Source organism: Phyllostomus discolor, chromosome 5 (genome assembly GCF_004126475.2).
Source record: "Phyllostomus discolor isolate MPI-MPIP mPhyDis1 chromosome 5, mPhyDis1.pri.v3, whole genome shotgun sequence".
Lineage (NCBI taxonomy): Eukaryota > Metazoa > Chordata > Mammalia > Chiroptera > Phyllostomidae > Phyllostomus > Phyllostomus discolor.
In genome coordinates, this window is record NC_040907.2 from 123,250,204 (window position 1) to 123,269,351 (window position 19,148).

The following is a 19,148-nucleotide window of genomic DNA, read 5'->3' on the forward strand; positions in this document are numbered from 1 at the left end:
ATATGACATTTTACGTGAAATGTGAAAATTAAAACTATAAATTATTACACCCATATTATCACCCTACCAATCACTCTCAAGCAGGTGTTACTTCTGAGGGGCCCTGTAGTATGTCTGGCTCTGCAGTATGTCTGGCTCTGCATGAACACAGCAAGAAAAGATCTAAGGGTCACAGGGGCACAGCAGTGCTGTCCTGAAAGCACTATGATTGGGAAGAAATAGTAAGAGCCAATAGGAATGAGTAACAGTATTCTCTTTCTCTCTCTCTTTTTTTATGTTTAAACAGGCTTTATTTTTTTCAGTTACGATTTACATTTATTATTATTTTTATCAGTTTCAGGTGTACAGGATAGTGGTTAGACACTCATTTACAGGGGGAATATCAGTTCCCCCTGATATTTCCAGTACCCACCTGGTACCATACATAGTTATTACACGTTATTGACTATATTCCCTATGCTGTACTTTACATCCTGGTGACTATTAACATTTCTCTTTTTATTGATTTTAAGCACAGAGTTTCTTTACAATCCCAGGACTTACTACTATGTTCCACAAAGAAAGAATGAAGCAGGAAGAATGGAGATTACTTAATGAGCTCTGAGAAAGTAAATCCTGAGAGCTGGTTACAGTCAGCCAAATTCTCAAACCATTATAGATTATATTAAGTTGCTAGACTCTGCATAGACTGATTCAGTTTTCATGGACCTTAGGTCCTATGACATTTACCCTGGTCACTTTCCTTTACAACCTAAATTCTAGGGGATTCATACTTTCTGTAAACTTGTACACAAAACTCTATTTTTATGTACATTTTTCTAAGGAGCAGGTTGTTATAATTCGGATTCCCCCCCAAAAGGTCCTAAAACAAAAATTTGGATGTAAGTAGCTAATTTAGGTGATCTCAAAATCCAAGATGTGTAAGGGAGTGAGAACAAAGTGTAAAAAGGTGTTCTTGGCAATTAGAGCTGAATGACATTGGGGGCTCAAAAAAATACTGTTCAAAGTGTGGTCTATGAACTGACAGCATGATTATCTCTTGGGAGCTTGGTTAAAAGTACAAACTTAGAAATCAACGGCTTATTAAACTCTTGAGGTGATTCCTATGTGTTAGTAAATTTTGAGCAACACTACAGTAGGTCATATCTCAGAATTGTCCCACTGAAGGAGGAGGGAACTGAAGTTTTAGCCTCCAAATCCCATCTCTCATTGGTTGCAGATTACTATCAGGAAAGTCAACTTTAGGCAATTCCAGACAAAGGTGTTTGAGGTAGGAAGCTCTGGGCTTGTAGAAGATCTGTCTATCAAAGCTGTAGTGAACTCTGAGGTCGGCTGAGGAAATATGGATAGGCCAGGATCTGGATAAAGGTCAGAGCTTTCTTCAGGTCTCTTATTTAACAGTCTGTGAGCCCTCCCCCAAAATTAAGGACTGTATTCCTTTAACAAATGTTTATTGAGTGCCTCTATATACCAGGTACTAGGTCAGACACCAGAGATACAAAGACAAATAACAACTCATGTGACAAAGAGATTTCACAGTCAACCATGAAATAATTATTAAATACCTCTTAAGGCTGGGATTAAAAACAAAATTCAAGGTCTCCTAGTCAATAGCTCTGAAAACTTAGAAACTTAATTTTTTCCAAGCCCAGAATGTGTGAAATCTTAAATATAACAAAAACGTCACAATACAAACTTACTAATTTACAGGGAGCCTAGGCTGGTTGTGAAATTATGTCCTTAGAAGAAAAGTTTACTTGAAAGTCAAATTATCATCAGAAGTTGCAGAAGTGGTTTAATGCATTAAAGCACACACTTGTATAGGATCCAGCCAGAAATACAGTCAAATCCTCAAGATATGCTATCCATTTGCATGGACATTATTCTTCTATTAAAACACCTTTTCTTCACAGATGTTTCACACATTTGAATATCACAGTTCACAGAAGCCATATATTGGCAGCAGAGCTGCCTGTACTGCTCACACACATCTGTTTTGCCATCACTGTGTTTTAAAATTCAGGAGCTCAGGGGAGGTCTCTTTTAGATAGGAGCTTGTGCTCTCCAGTGGGTCCTAGTCCTTGTGACTACCTAGTGTTTTGCACCAGGCCATCTTTTATTGTCACTTGCCTAGACTCTCCAGCCATTTGAGTTAGCAACTTCAAGGTTTCTTTTACATAAAACACATGCCCATAATACGTTGCCACTAAAATCACCCAGTAGCTCATTCCCTAGTTTAGGGTCTAGAGCTTTGATGTTTTATAGCATTGTCACTAGCCACATATGGCCATTGAGCTCTTAAAATGTGCATAGTCTGAATTGAGATGCTTTGTCAACATAAACACTGGATTTTGAAAACTTAGTATGGAAAGAAGAATGTAAATTATCTCAATAATAAGATACAGATGACATGTTGAAATGATATTTTGAATATATTGGGTTAAAAGATAACTAAAATTTCGTATTTATTGCTTGTTACAAGTGTGGCTACTAGACATTTTAAAGTGCATAATGTGGCTCGCAATGTATTTCTACTGGTCTAGGCTGAGAGCTATTCAGGGGCTCTGAGAGAAGAAAATGAATTCTCCATTTACTATTTCTATTCCCTTATTTGTTCCTCTATGTTTTACTCTTCCTTATTGACCAACGTTAAGTACACCTGTTTCAGGTGCTTCTCAGTCTGCATTTAAAATGGTCTGAGAGCAAAGAGACAAAATCCTGCAACCAAGTGTTGACATTCACTAAGTTAAGGATGTGCCCACTGTGCAGAAAGCAACAAGTGCGAAGTTCAAACCACACACGGATGCAGTCCCATTTCGCATCCAAACACCTGTGTTTATGTTCCATTAAAAAACAAATCAAAACAAAACACTTTTGTTCCTATTTTGGTCGGTCTAACTGGTGGAGGTGTGGCCCTCGTGGATAAACTAACATTTCTGTGGAGCCAAATACCATTTGCAATCCAGTGCAGGGGAATAAACGCATGAAAACTTCTGAAGGAAGGTAATGAGGAGATGGGAAGGCTCATTTCAGTCTTTTTCGCTCCATCTCTTCTCGGCCCGCAGAAGGAAAATGCCGGTAAAACGAAACTTCAGCCAAAGGCGACACTGCTCTAATTTTGAGGCACTTGCGAAAAGAGGGCCACCTCCCTAAATTTATTCTGGTGTAGCGTCTGCTATACTAACAACCCCCAGCCCAGACCGTCATGTCTGCTACAGCTTTTTTACTCTCCCGTCAGCTCAACGATCTTCCAATCTCTCGCCCACTTCCAGTATTTCCCATGTCACGCCCCTGAGACTCCTTGCGGCCGCCATTTTACAATAACTATCGCGAGATATACTTAGCAGCCTGGGTCCTGACTCATTTACTTTCTTGCGAGAGGTTCTTGTTGGCTGTTCTCGCCGTGGCAGAGGAAAGTGTCGCGAGAGCTGGTTGCCTTGGCTCCCTGTAGCTATAGCAGCCGCGGCGGTTAAGAATGCGGCGGCAGGAGGGGTGAGTGCTACACCCTCCGGGGGGCGGGGCTGGAGGTAATGGGGTGCAGAGGGTAGCACCTGGGGGGTGGTGGGGGCGGTAGGGTCGCGGGAGAAATGGGCCCGAGTGTGACGTTTAGGGAAGGACCCGGGTTCAGTGGTTAGAGGGACTGGGCGCCTGTTTGCACTAGGACACGCAGGGAGGGCTGGATCTGCTGGGAGGTCCAGGGGGAGGGACCGGGGTGTAGGGTTCGAGGAGCATGGACCTGAGTGTGGCAGCTTGACTGTAGTGGGAATATTAGGATTACGGGGTCTCTGAACTGGATAAAAGGACCCGACTACATTGAGGAATAAGTGGGAAGAAATGGGGTACAGCTGGGAGGAGGGTATGTTGAATTGGAGCACAGAGGTTGGGCCCGGTTTGCTGTGCACTGGTGGGGATGGGGTGTGTGTGTGTGTGTGTGTGTGTGTGTGTGTGTCGGACCTTTGCAGGTCCCGGGGGCCCGCCTGAGGCTGGTCACAGATTTGAACCGCGTCAGGACTTGGGTCCTAAATGGCTTGGCGGGAATGGTGGCGTCCCGGACCTTCACCGTCTCCCGCCCCTTCCACAGAAATTCCCCACGGACTCTGAGATGTGAAAGGAGGTTCCTGGTGAGCTAGTATTAGTCGGTGGAGAGAGACTGTGAGTTGGATAATGAATGATTGCTGCTCTAAAGTGTGGGGTGGGAACCCGAGAGAAATTTTTGAGAAGAAAAACCCAACCAAACAAAAAACTCAGACGTTCTTCCTCTAGAGCGTACAGAGTTGAAAGAAGGGGGTGTGTGCTAAGATCACGTTTCTTCCCAGATTCATTCAAGTGTAGAATTCCTTTACCATGTATTTATTAAATTATACATTCAGTGTAAAATCAGTTTAGATGGTACAGTGAAAGAATGTGCATTACGACACGTAAACCTTCCATGAATGTCATTTAAAAACTAAAAAGTGTTTTTATTGCTGCAGAACCAGGCTGAACACTAGGGATAGTTTTAGTTACTTGAACATAAAACCTAGTGTTCCCTAAGTGTGCCTGTGGATTAGGTTTTATTTTAGGAGATTGCGTATGTTTTGAATATGGTCAATCTGAAGTAAAAAGGAGTCTCCCAGGAGTTAAAATCATCCAGAGGGCAAAACTGAGTCTCAAGGACTGTTCTCTGGAGAGAGGTTTGCATTACTTTTCTCATTAATTCTTATTTTTAGTGCAAACAATGAAATTTAGTGAAAGCATAAAAATGATTTCAATGTACAGATACAGCTTTCTGATAATTTTGGTCACTGTGTTTTGTAAGTATAAACTTGCAAAGGATAACCTTTTTTTGATTATGTAACTGGATTTATTCCATGTCGAGGTAAAAAATTCATTAATTAGACTAATGACTTTGAAATACTTCTAGAGCTAGCCTTGATGTGGTTAGTCATTGAACTTATTTATTTGGTATGTATTAGACTAAAACTCTTAATTTATAATGTTAATAGCCAAACTTTAAAGTGCTTTTCTGAGGCAAAAGAAATCTTATGTGGTTGGGTCCAAAAGATTTCTGCATGAATCCATTAACAAGCTTTACTGGTTCTTATTATGTGTAGAGTACTGTGTATAAGGCATTACAGGAGGGAAAAAAGATTAATTCATTTATCCATTCCACAAACATTTATTGAGACTTATTCTGTGTCTGATTACTAAGCCTTCAGGATAGAAATACAAGTAAGCCTTGGCTCCCTGCTTTGAAATTGCTCAGAGCCTAGGAAGGGAGAGTGATAGAGAAACAAATAATTACAGTTTGAACACAGACTCAGGTTCTGGCCCTAAGGAGTTTACATAGTAGCTGACAAGACTAAAAAGAAAGAAAGAATTTAAAACATTACAAAATATTAAGCACATTCTAAATTGTATGCTGCATTAGTAAAATATATTACCTTTCTCTGAAGAGATGAAAGAATGGAAACTTGAGAAAATTCACAGGGCAGTTAATTTAATTATCCTTAAAATTTTTATTTATTGATTTATTTTTAAAGAGAGGGGAAGGAAGGGAGAAAGAGAGGGAGAGAAACATCAATGTGTGAGGGAAACATCCATCAGTTGCCTCTTGCATGTCCAGAACCAGGGATCTGGCCTGCAAGTCAGGCATGTCCCCTGACTGGGAATCCAAGTCAACCTTTTGATTCACAGGCTGGCACTCTGTCTACTGAGCCACACCAGCCAGCGCTGATTTATTAAATTTAAAAAATGTTTTATTTATTTATTTTTAGAGAGGGTAGAGGGAGAAAGAGAGGGAGAGAAACATTGATGTGGGAGACATACAAGACATACATTGATTGTTGTTTCTCGCATGATCCCAATTGGGGACCTGGCCGACAATCCAGGCATGTGCCCTGACTGGAAATCAAACTGGTAACCCTTTGATCCGTAGGCCAGTGCTTAATCTACTGAGCCACACCACTGAGGTCTAATAGTCTTTTAAATCACTCTTTTAAAATAAATATCACTCAACATTACTTTTTTTTTTAAGGAGAGAGAGGAAGGGAGGGAGAAAGAGAAGGAGAGAGACATCTATTTGTGAGAGGAACATCCCTCAGCTGGGGACCTGGCCTGTAGTCTGGCATGTGCCCTGACTGGGAATCGAACCAGTGACCTTTTGGTTTGCAGGCTAGCACTCATCCACTGATCCATACCATCCAGAGCTGAACATTCTTTTTTTTTTTTTTTTTTAAAGATTTTATTCATTTATTTTTTAGAGAGGGAAGGGAGGGAGATAGAGAGAGAGAGAGAGAGAAACATCAATGTGCGGTTGCTGGGGGTTATGGCCTGCAACCTAGGAATGTACCCTGGGTGGGAATCGAACCTGGGACACTTTGGTTCCCAGCCCGAGCTCAATCCACTGAGCTACGCCAGCCAGGGCTGAACATTCTTAAATCAATAATAATAATAGGCATAATAGCTAACATTGGGTGATTATTAATATGCCAGGCACATTATCTCATTTTATCTTCACAGCACTCTGCTCTTCAGCTGGTACTAATACTTCAATTTTAAAGATAAGAAAACTGAAGATAAAAAAATTAAGGAAGTTGCCAAAGATCACAGAGCTAGTAAATGGCAGATTAGGAATTAGAGTTAGAAATATATGTAATTGGAAAAACCTAAGCAAGATTCCTTTCTTTTGCAGGGAGGGAGCCTGGAGATGGGGGAAAGAGGGCAGAGATTGAAGGTAGAATTGGCCAGAAGACCAGATTTTAATCAGTGTCTTTATTTGTAGATTTTCCTCTCTCAAATATTTACACTCTATGGGGAATGAATTTGAATATTAGCATAATGCTAAATATGAAGTTTGAATTGAGTAAATTACAATATTCATGTTGCATATAATTGTACAGGGAGCAGTGCCTGGGAAAATGATTATAACAAGCAATTGTTACATTTGTAAGCTTCCAGAAAATGATCATTTAACAGTGGAAATGGTTATTTATATTCATATATACTGCAATGTTATTACAACAGACTTTAAAGGATTAAGTCATTTTTTACACTGCAGTTTTTTAAATTATATTTTATTGATTATGCTATTACAGTTGTCCCAATTTTTCCCCTTTGTCCCCCTCCACCCAGTATCCCCCACTCCCTCAGGCAATCCCCACACCATTGTTCATGTCCATGGGTCATGCATTTAAGTTCTTTGGCTTCTCCATTTCCTATGCTGTACTTTACAGTCCCATGGCTATTCTGCAACTACCTATTTGTACTTCTTAATCCCCTTACCTCTCCACCATTCCCCTACACCCACCTTCCATCTGGCAACCATCAAAATGCTCACCATATCCATGATTCTGTCTCTGTTCTTATTTGCTTAGTTTGTTTTTTAGACTCAATTGTTATGTATGTGTATGTATTGCCATTTTATTATGCACAGTTTTGATCTTTTTTTTCTTAAATAAGACCCTTTAATGTTTCTTTTAATAATGGTTTGGTGATTGATGAATCCCTTTAGGTTTTTCTTGTCTGGGACATTGTTTATCTGCCCTTCCATTCTAAATGATTGCTTTGCTGGGTAAGAGCAATCTTGGCTGTAGGTCCCTGCTGTTTATGACTTTGAATATTCTGGCCAATCCCTTCCAGCCTGCATAGTTTTCTTTTGAGAAATCAGCTCAGACTCTTATGAGAACTCTCCTGTAGGTAACTACTTTCTTCCTGCTGCTTTTAAGATTCTCTCTATACCTTTAACCTGTGGCATTTTAATTATGATGTATCTTGGAGTGGACCTCTTTGCATCCATCCTGTTTGGGACTCTGTGCTTCCTGGACTTGCATGTCTATTTCCTTCACCAAATTAGGGAAGTTTTCTTTCATTACTTTTTCAGATAGGTTTCCAATTTTCTAGCTCTTTCTCTTCTCCTTCTGGCACCCCTGTGATATTACTATGGGACCTCTTAGAGTTGTCCCAGAGGCTGCTTACACTTTCCTCATTGTTTTGGATTCTTTTTTCTTCTTTTGTTCTGACTGGTTGTTTCTTACTTCCTTATGTTCCAAATCATTTATTTGATTCTCGGCTTTATTCACTCCACTGTTGTTTCCCTGTAAATTGTTCTTTATTTCAATTAGTGAATCCTTCATTTCTGACTGGATCTTTTTAATGCTGTGTAGGTCCTCACTGAGTCTCTTGAGCATCCTTGTAAGCAGTGTTTTGACCTCTGCATGTGATAGATTGCTTATCTCCATTTCATTTAGCTCTTTTTTTCTGGAGTTTTGATCTGTTCTTTCATTTGGGCCATGTTTCTTTGTCTCCTTGTTTTGGCAGCCTCCCTGTGTTTGTTTCTATGTATAGGTATAGCTGCTGTGACTCTGTGTCTTAGTAGTGTGACTTAATGTAGCAGGTGCCCTGTACTGTCCAGTGGCACAGCCTCCCCCATCACCCAAGTTGGGTACTCGAGATACGCCTTTCATGTGGGCTAAGTACACCCTATTGTTGTAGTTGAGCCTTGGTTGCTATTTACAGATCAATAGGAGGGTTTTACCTAGGCCAGTCAGCTGCAAGGATTGGCTGTGACCACTGGCCACCAACCTCCACTTCTGTGGAGATCAGCTGTGTGGGGACAGGGTGGTGGTGCTCCAGTGTGGTTTGTGGCTGTCCACTGATTGCATAGGCTCTGGGGTTTCCCGGGTGGTACAGGTTAAGGTCAGCCCCCAGCTGTCTTTTGCTTGGGGCACCCTGCCTGAGTTGTAAAGAAATCTGAGATGGTTGATACTTGTGTTGGACTTGGAGATTCCCAGGTGAAGCCCAGCTATGACTAATCTGGCTGCCACTATAGGGCTCACTGAAGGCAACTGTTGCTTGTTTGATAGGATTTAGGAGCCCAGACCAGCTATTTTTGTGGAAAAGCAGCCTGGGTGGGGTGCATAAGCTGCGTGGGGTAGAGTCTCTATGGATCTCCAAGGTGGGTCACACAGGGTTAGCCAGGTGGATGGAGTCTCAGATATGGCACCAGCCTACCTGCTCTGTGTGTGTGTGGAGAGCTCAGCAAAGTGACAATGGCCTTTGCTCACCCTGATTCCAGACACTTTAGTCTCTCCCTGTGTACCACTGGTGCCCTTCAAGCCACCACCCTGGTGCTGGAGCTCAGAGGGAGGAGTCTGAGTAGGTAAGTCCATGTGTGGGTTCCCCAAGAGTAATTACATAGGGCTCCATCAGCCTCCTCCACAGACTCAATCCCCGCTGGTTTTTGCAGCCAGAAGTTGTAGAGACTTATCCTTCTGGTACTGGAATCCTGCGCTGGGGGGCCTGGTGTGGGTCTGGGACTTCTTGCTCCCCAGATATCCCTTGGGAATTTCTATCCATGTGGGTGTGAGGCCAGCCCATTGTGCATCTGTGCTCCTCCTACCAGTCTGGATGGATGTGATGTCTTCAATTTAGTAGTTGTCAGATTTTCATTCAACTTGATTTCTGATGTTCCTGAGTGATGGTTGTTCTATTTTAGTTGAAATTTTGATATGATTATTATGCAAAGAGGTATGCTGTGTCTGTCTACGTCACCATCCTGACTGGATGTCTTGGACATAATTTTTAATGCTTAATTAGAATTAGTTGAAAAGTAGAATTTATTTTGAGGTTCACTTTTTAGTCTTTTCCTCCCAGAGAGTACATCTATAGAAAAGGTTATCCAAGTTCTATTTATTTTGGGGGGAGGGGTGGTGCAGTGCCATATAATAAATTTGTGAGCTTCTCTCTCTCTCTGTCTCTTACTGCCTCTCTCCCTCTGTCTCCCCTCCCCTCGCCCTTCCTCCCTCTCTTTTTTCCTCTCTTGATTGATGATTTCTTTCATACAGGAATGTTTATATGAATGAGTATGTAAAAATGTTTTAAATTTTCTGTTATTCTTTAAGAGTTTTTCTTATATCTTTCTGTTTGGCTATATAAATGTTCTTTATAGACAAGTGTTTGTGTGTGTATGTGTGTGTTTAATATATTTTATTGATTATGCTATTACAGTTGTCCCATTTTCCCCCCTTCACTCCCCTCCAGCCTGTACACCCTCTCCCACCCATCCCCCCCTTTAGTCATGTCCATGTGTCATACTTACAATTTCTTTAGCTTCTACATTTCCCATACTGTTCTTACCCTCCCCCTATCTATTTTCAACCTACATTCTATGCTACTTACTCTCTGTACGTTTTCCCCCTCTCTTCTCCTCCCACTCCCCTGTTGCTAACCCTCCATGTGATCTCCATTTCTGTGGTTCTGTTCCTGTTCTAGTTGTTTGCTTAGTTTCTTTTGGTTTTGCTTTAGGTGTGGTTGTTAATAATTGTGAGTTTGCTGTCCTTTTACTATACATGTTTTTTCTTTATCTTCTTTTCTTAGATAAGTCCCTTTAACATTTCATAAAATAAAGGCTTGGTGATGATGAACTCTCTTTAACTTTGACCTTATCTGAGAAGTACTTTATCTGCCCTTCCATTCTAAATGAGAGCTTTGCTGGATAGAGCAATCTGGGATGTAGGTCCTTGTCTTCATGACTTGGAATATTTCTTTCCAGCCCCTTCTTGCCTGTAAGGTCTCTTTTGATGTATCAGCTGACAGTCTGATGGGAACTCCTTTGTAGGCTAACTGTCTCCTAACTCTTGCTGTTCTAGGATTCTCTCCCTTCATTTTAATCTTGGCTGATGTAATTATGAGTGCCTTGGTGTGTTCCTCCTTGGGTCCAACTTCTTTGGGACTCTCTGAGCTTCCTGGACTTCCTGGAAGTCTATTTCCTTTGCCAGATTGGGGAAGTTCTCCTTTATTATTTGTTCAAATAACTTTTCCACTTATTGCTCTTCTTCTCCCCTTCTGGTACTCCTATATTTGGATGTTTGAACGTTTCAAGATGTCCTGGAGGTTCCAAAGCTTCTCCTCATTTTTTTGAATTCTTGTTTCTTCATTTCTTTTCTGTTTGGTTGTTTCTTCTTCTTCCTTTTGGTCCACTCTGTTGATTTGAGTCCGAGTTTCCTTCCCGTCAGTATTGGTTCCCTGTGCATTTCCTTCATTTCATTAGCATAGCCTTCATTTTTCATCTAATTTGTGACCAAATTCACCAATTCCTGTGAGCATCCTGATCACCAGTGCTTTGAACTGTGCATCTGATAGGTTGGCCTCTTTGTCACTTGTATTTGTTTTGGAGCTTTGATCTGTTCTTCCGTTTGTGCCTTTTTTTTTCTTGTCTTGATGTACCTGTTACGTATGAAGGGCAGAGCCTTAGGTGTTCACCAGGGCAGGGCAACCCAGTCTCTGGGTTGTGATGCTGTATGTGCGGGAGGGTCAGAGAGAGAACAATGGCGCTATGCTCCACTCTCTTCCGGATTTCAGTCACTTCCCTTGCTTCCCACAAGCAAATTGTGCCTTCTGGTGCTGAATTCCTGTGTGGGTGGGCTTATGTACATTCTAGGACCCTGTGGGTCTCTCCAGTGAACTCTCCTGTGAGGCTGGGAGTCTCTCCTGGCACCTCAACCCCTACAGGTGTTTTCAGTTGGTGTTTTGAGGCTTTATTTCCCTGCGCTGGGACCCTGGGTTATGCTGTCTGTCTTGCTCCCCAGTTTTGCCTGGTTTTATCTGTGTTCAAATGTGGGGGCCACCCAGTCAGCCAGCCGCCCTTCATGCTGTACCTGCTCCACAATCTCAGCCTCACTGGTCTGCCATCTGCCGCACCGCACCGGGGTCTTTCAGCCACCCCTCCTGCTCCCCAGGGTCTGCCTGCTGCCATCTTGTGCTCCTAGTGTTCATCAGCTGCTGCCTTGGGCAGCCGGGGTCCACAAGCCATCGCTTTTTTTTTGCCATGACCCCTCTCTGCCTGGCCGCCTGACTCCGTGCCTCCTACTGGTCTAGATGAATGTGTCTATTTTAACTCCTTGGTTGTCGGACTTCCGTACAGTTCAGTTTTCTGTCATTTCTGCCCTTGTTATTTTGTTTCTAAATTGTTGTTGTCCTTATTTTGGTGTGCGCGGGAGGCATAGTGTTGTCTGCCTATGCCTCTATCTTGGCTGGAAGTCTGTGGCAATGATTTTAATTGGGCAAAGTATAGACATCTGTTACAGAACACGGCCAAGGGGGGTGGGTACAATATGCTGTTACTGAAGGACCCCCCACTATGTTCACATTGTCCACCACCAGAGGAAAAGATGTCTCTCAATGCCAGAGATTTGTGAAAAGGAAAGGAAATGTTTATTTAAAGCTATACAGACTTAAAGTAGTGACCTAATGTCTTCATTAAGATATCAAAGTCCTTTAGGATACCCATGACGCACAAGTCCTTCCTTCTCCCTTTGCCCTATCTTTTCCTGAGATACGGGGTACCGTATCTCAGGAAAAGAAGTAGATTCAGGCTCCTGATTGCCATCAGCTTATGTTGTCAGTCGGGATCAAGCCGTGTGGTTCTCCCCGGCAAAGCTATGAGGTGGTCTCCACTCTACCAGAGCTGTGTGGTTCTCTCTTCAGTGGCTGCTGTGTCTCAGTTTTAAGTCCCCATGTCAATCCTCCTCTGCAGCCCTATTTGTGACTCCTCCCACAATTGGCTACACTTGCCAGCACTTCCATATCCTTCTAGCTTTACTGGGCTGCCTTAGTGAGTCTGGGCAGGTGTGGCCCCATGGCGTGGAGCCAGTCATCTTCAAGTTCTCACGCAGGTTCTGTGACCAGGGGGAGTTGCCTCCCAGTTATGTCTTGGGTGGAAGTCACTTCCATCACCCTGGCTCCAAGCAGGGCCGCAACTATTTAACATATCTATGAAACCAGTTAAAGGTTATAGATATGTTAAATGACCTTGCCAGAGGTTAGCTGCAAAACTGTTGATGTACACAACAGCTCTGGGGTGTTCCTGTTCCATGTGTCCCTTCCCCCCACTCACACCTGTGGAGGAAGGGGTGAGGACAACTTATATATCTTTCTAATATTTCCTGGACACCTTGAGTTCTGGACCCCATTCCAAACCCCTATTTGGGGCCCCCCTCTGGGCTACATCCTGTTACAATCTGAATTTGAGTTGACTTTTTCTAATTCTCCTTTAAAAAGTCATGAAAAGAATTAATAACTTTCTCTTTAAATTCAGTTTGAAGTTTTTATTTCACAGTGATTTTCATCCTTTTTATTCTTTCAGTAGATAGTTACTAAGCACATGTTTTTAAAATAACAGTTTTATTGAGATGTAATTCATGTGCCATACAATTCACCCATACAAGTATACAATTAAAAAGTTTTTAGTATATTTACAGAGTTGTACAACTGTCTCTACAGTCAATTTTATTACATTTTTATCCCCCCTATGAAAATCATATGTCCGTTAAGAGTCACTTTCCATTCCCATTGCCCTTGGCAACCACTCTTTTATTTCTGATTCTATAGCACAGGTGGCAAACAGAAGACCCACCAGCTGAATCCGGCCCTCCACCTTGTTTTATTTGGCTGGTACCTTGTTTCTACCCGGCAGCAGTGCTGAACTCTTGCTTAACTGTTAAGGAGTAGGTACATTTATGCAGACCTAAAATTACATTCGGCCCTTTGAAGGCAACCATGAGGCTGATGTGGCCCCTGGTGAAAATGAGTTTGATACTCCTGCTCTACAGATTTACCTATTCTGGATACTTCATATTAATTGAAATCATAAAATATGCAATATTTGGTCTTTTATGACTGTGTTCTTTCACTCCTTATATATTGTCAAGATTCATCCATGTTAGATATGGCTGAATAAAATATTTATATTCCATTTTGTGACTATACAGATTTTATTTATCCGTTCATCAGTTGATAGACATTGGGGTTGTTTCCATTTTTTGGTTATATAAGTAAGACAAATGAGGTGCTTAAACCCACAAAATAGGATACTAAGGGTTGTGCAAGTACAAAATTTAAATAGGTACTTACTCTCAGGGTTGTGCAAGTGAAGGGTCACTTGACTGACCCTGAGAGTGCGTGCTACCTTAAATTTTGCACCTGGGAGCTACAGGTGTCCCACCATAGTCCTGGCTGTGCATTGGTTCTGATAATACTCTCCTTCATCTTGACTGAATACCAGCCACTTTTGAAAACTGAGTTAAAAAGTATGCTTTGCTTTTTGTTGCTTTTCTGTTCAATAGCTTTGAACGTTCTATTAACCATCAAAGACTGACTTGTGATTCTAGCTTTATTTCTAGTTAGGTTTCTAGTATCTTATCCTTTTATCCAGTCTAAACTACTTTCTGTTCACTAAACATGTCAAAATCTTTCCTGTTTTCCTGACTTTGCCCATGACATTTTTCACCTGGAACTGATAATATTGAACAAAATCTGTTGGTGGTGGCATCGATCAAGATGAACCAACTCTTTGACTCTATGGCATGAATGTTATTCAGAGTCTAGTTCTCAGAAATGACAGCTAGCCTCCTTCCTCTTTAGGTCACAGGTATTTTCTAGGAAACTAGTTAGGAATTTTAGGTTTCTTACTCAGAGTGCTGAAAGCTGTAAGTGTCCCTTGTCAGGATGAATTCCACAGTTATTGGTTCAAATTGTTCTTTTTTCCTATAGTTTCCTCAAAGTGCTTTGCTCATTGTTGCTGAGCAGCACCCAAAGGGAGTCTGTCCTAACATTATGCAACTAATTTGTTTGTACCAACCTCTGAGATAAAGCCATGTAAATTAGAAGCCATTAAAATCTAAAAACAAGTCATAGTAATGCATGCACATTGTTCAAAAGTGAAATAATATTTTAAAGCTTATGAAGAAAAACATCATTCTTTTGCCCTACTCTTCTTTGTATACTTCTGATTCTTGTTTTTCAGACCATTTTTAAATGTTGGTGTTTAGTGGGGGGCAGGGCAGTATTTACCTTCACATATGTATCCAAATGATATGCTTTAACTGTTATTTCCTATACTTCCTCCCTCTACTTAGACACATACACTTTTCTCTCCTAATGTGTGTATACTACAATTTTTGGTTAAAGCAGTTGTGGTAAGCAGAATAATGTGTCCCACTCATCTCCCTGCCTGCTCCCCACCCCTTGACCCCAGATATCTACCTTATAGTTCTTGGAACTTGTATATTCCCTTACAGGACAAAAGGGAATTAGAGATGCATATGGAATTAAGGTTGCTAATCAGATGATTTTAAAATAGGGAGATTATGCCAGATTATCCAGATGGATTCAGTGTAATTAAAAAGCTTGTTAAGAGTGGAAGAGGGAGGCAGAAGATTAAGTTATATGAGAAGGACTTAGTCTCTGTTCCTGGTTTTGACTATGTTGGAAAAAGCACTATGATCAGAGGCGTGCAAGTGCCCTTTAGAATCTGAAAAAGGCAAGGAAACAGATTCTCCCTTGGAGCCTCCAGAAGGGAACACCTTACTGAAAGTGAGGGTCCTCATGATGTTGATTAAATTTAGCTTTCAATCCTAGCTCTAGAAGTCACCCCTCTTTCTATATATACACATGAGTATGGTATTTTTTTCAGAGACTTAGCCTTTCCCCCTGATAATCAACAACCCCTGAGGCAGCAGAAGGCAGTAGTCCAGACCTGCCTGACTAATGATCACAAGGTCTGGACTTCTGGCAGGCTAAAGATAACATCTTGACCTAAGTTGTGTTTCAGCTCCTGAGTCCCAAAGTGCAACAACCCCCAGGCTACTTTCTCATGAGACCAGTCATCAGGACATCTGAAAAGGCCTCTGTACTGTCCTCAAGACCTGCAGAAATGTTTTATTACCTTTACCTCACTCCAACCAATCAGCTCCCAGCATGACCCTGAACGCCCCTAACCCACAGTATCTTGTGATTTTGCCTTATATAATCTGTAGCCTTTTGAAGTTTGGAGTTGTTCAGGCTTTTGAGCATTAGCTTCCCAATTCTGGGTGGCGCTATTCATAATAAAATAGCCAAAATTTCTCCACTGCAATTCGCAGTGTTGAGTGTTTGGCTCTGCTGGGGCTGCATGGATGAACTCTTTCTGTTCATTAATATTACCAGCACCATGATTTTAGTCCATGAGAACATATTGGACTTCTAACCTATGGAAGTGTAAGGTAAAAAATTTGTGTTGTTTTAAGCCACTAAATTTGTGGTAGTTTGTTACTGCAGCATGGAAAACCAATACCTCTCTATTTCATTGTACATGATTTTGTAAGTATTATTCATAACTAAGTCATGTAGTAATTAATACATTTCACTTCTTACACAGATTTTGTTTTTCCGAGTATTAGTAACTTTTTTTTTTGTTTGTTTAGTGCTTTGTAAGCAATTCTTAAAGTTACTTGTAACTATATTGGGTGAGGGCATAGAGCTAAGTGTCAAGACTTAGGTTTGAATGTCAGCTAAGTCTCTTTGTGATCATAGGCAAGTTACTTATAGTCACATATTTTTATTATTGATTTGACAGAGAGGAAGGGGGAGAGAGAAATGTTGATTTGTTGTTCCACTTAGTTGTGTATTCATTGGTTGCTGTTGCTTTTTTAAAAAAATTTTTATTCAATGATCTATGAACTTTTTCTTGGCCTCCCGCCCCTCAAGGGATACCCCACTTCTACTGACTTTAACAACTCAGAAGTTTGGTGTCATTAACCTCAGACACCACTTTGCCATCCACAATCCTGTAGGTGGTGGCTGTTGTCCAGGGCATCATCAAGAAGGCAGTGTTAGGTGGCGATTCAGACTCCATCTTGACCTTGATGTTCAGCAGAGCCTTGTACTTCTGGGGCTGGTACTGCCCCTCTGCCCAGGTCTGGGCCAGCTCTTACTCCTGGTGCAGTAGCATCCTGTTGAGCTGTTCTATCTGCATGGCATTGGTTGCTTCTTGTATGTATCCTGATATGAGATCAAACCCACAACCTTGACGTATCGGGACTATGTTCTGACCAACTGAGCACCCGGCCAGGGCCTCAGGGCTTATACATACATATATATACACATATGGTCTATCCAAAAAAAGCCCGACCATTGTTGATACAACAAGAACTGCTTGAGTGACATCGATGTAACCTGGCAGCCAAGGAGAGTGGACTGGAATGTGTATGTGCGAACAATGATGACTTCACTGTATTAGTCAGTGGGGGTGGTAGACGCTGTTGAGTGAGCATGTGTACTGTGTGGATATCACATTCAAAATGACTGAGTGAGTAGAGCAACAGATATGCATCAAATTTTGCATTAAGCTTGAACATTCCTCTGCAGAAACAATTAGGATAATTCAGAGGGCTGCATCTGGTGATTGACAGCTTCATTAAAACAACATACCTGCTCATGTATCATGTCTCGTGCAGAGTTTTTTGTGTGAAACTTGTCAAGTTTAAAGGTGATTCAGCCCCCTTACAGGCCAGACTTGGCACCCTTCAACTTTTGGCTTTTCCCAAAACTAAAATCACCTTTGAAAGGGAAGAGATTTCAGACCATGGATGAGATTCAGGAAAATATGACAGGGCAGCTGATGATGATTGGGAGAACTGTATGAGGTCCCAAGGTGCCTGCTTTGAAGGGGACGGAGCTGTCATTGTCTTGTGTACAATGCTTCTCATAGCTTATATCTTCTTAAATAAATGTGTCTTTTTCATATTACTTGGACGGATACTTTCTGGACAGATCTCGTATTTTTTAAAAAAGAAATAAATAAGATGTTATTTATTTATTTTTATTTCTTTAATCCTCACCTGATGATATGTGTACTGACTTGAGAGAGAGACAGAGAGAGAGAGAAACATCAATGTGAGAGAGTAACATTGATTGGTTGCCTTCTGTATACCAGGGCCTAGATCTATTTTTTAAAGATTTTATTTATTTATTTTTAGAGAGGGGGTGGGGAGAGGAAGAGAGAGAAAGAAACATTAATGTACAAGAGAAACATGGATGGGTGGCCTCTCACAAGTCCCTGACCAGAGACCAAACCTGCTACCCAGGCATGTGACTTGAATGGGAATTGAATCAGAGCCTTTTTGGTTTGCAGGACAACACCCAAGCCACTAAGCCACACCTGTTAGGGCCCCATATTTTTAAAATTAAAATTTATATTGAAATAATTGTAGATTCATATGCAGTTGTAAGAAGTAATATAGAGAGATCCCTCGTACATTTTGCGCAGTTTCCCAAAATGGTAACATTTTGCAAAACTGCAGTATAATATTCCAACCAGGGTATTGACATTGAGACATACCACTGATCTTACTCAGATTTCCCCAGTTTTACTAATATTCAGGGCGTGTGTGTTCTGTATGACTTCTTTTTACATGTGTAGGTTCATGTATCCATTACTACAGTGAAGATACTGAACATTTCTAAAACCACAAAGATTTCTAGTATTGCTTCATAGATACCCCCTTCCCTGGCAACCACTAATCTGTCTTTTCTCTCTAAAACTTTATCTCTTCAAAAAAGGTTATGTAAATGGAATCATACAGTATGTAACTTTTTGGTGTTGGTTTTTTTCATTCAGTATCATTTGGAGATTTATTCAAGTTTTTGTATGTATCAGTAGTTTGTTTCTTTTATTCCTGAGTACTACTCTATGATAAGGATATACCACCATTTGTTTAAACACTCATCTGTTGAAGGACATCTTGGCTGATTTCAGTTTTTGACTGTTACAAATATAGCTACTATGAACATTCATGTACAAGTTTTATGTGAATATGCATTTTCATTTCTTTAGGATACATGTCTAGGAGTTGTAGGTTTAGTTTTTTAAGAAACTGTCAAACTATTTTCCAGAATGACAGTACATTTTACATTCCCATCAGCAATATATCAGTGATCCAGTTTCTCTGTATCCCTCACCCTCATTTGGCATTTTGTATGTTAGCTGTTCTGATAGATGTGCAGTGATAGTGCATTGTGGTTTTGATTTCCCTACTGGCTACTGACATTGAACATCTTTATGTGCTTATTTGCTGTTTGTAAATCCTATCTGGTAAAAGGTCTTTTCATGTCTTGTGTGCACTTTCAAATTGGATTTTTTGATTTTTTACTGTCAAGTTTTGAGAGATCTTCATATATTCTAGGTACTAGTCCTTTTATTGAATATATGGTTTGGATATTTTTAATATTTATTTTTCCCAGTTTGTAGCTTGTCTTTTTATCCTTTCACCTGGGCTTTTATAGAGTAAAAGTTTTTAATATTGATGAGATAAAATTTATCAGTTTTCTTTTATGAATCATGCTTTGGGTAT

At 40.9% G+C, this 19,148-nt stretch overlaps 1 protein-coding gene across 10 annotated transcripts in view; it reads left to right on the forward strand.

The window, feature by feature from the left end:
• The first annotated feature begins 3,355 nt into the window (after positions 1-3,355).
• Positions 3,356-19,148, forward strand: part of USP54 (ubiquitin specific peptidase 54) — a 151,590-nt gene continuing 135,797 nt past the window's right edge. For 2 of the 10 annotated variants that reach the window (XM_036026795.1, XM_036026796.1), the window contains exon 1: positions 3,356-3,492. The gene's annotated coding sequence lies outside the window, so the exon portion shown is untranslated. Of the gene's footprint in view, positions 3,493-3,963; positions 4,122-19,148 lie in introns of those variants that run through there. The other 8 variants (XR_004903387.1, XM_036026794.1, XM_036026785.1 and 5 more) reach the window with 5 other exon arrangements.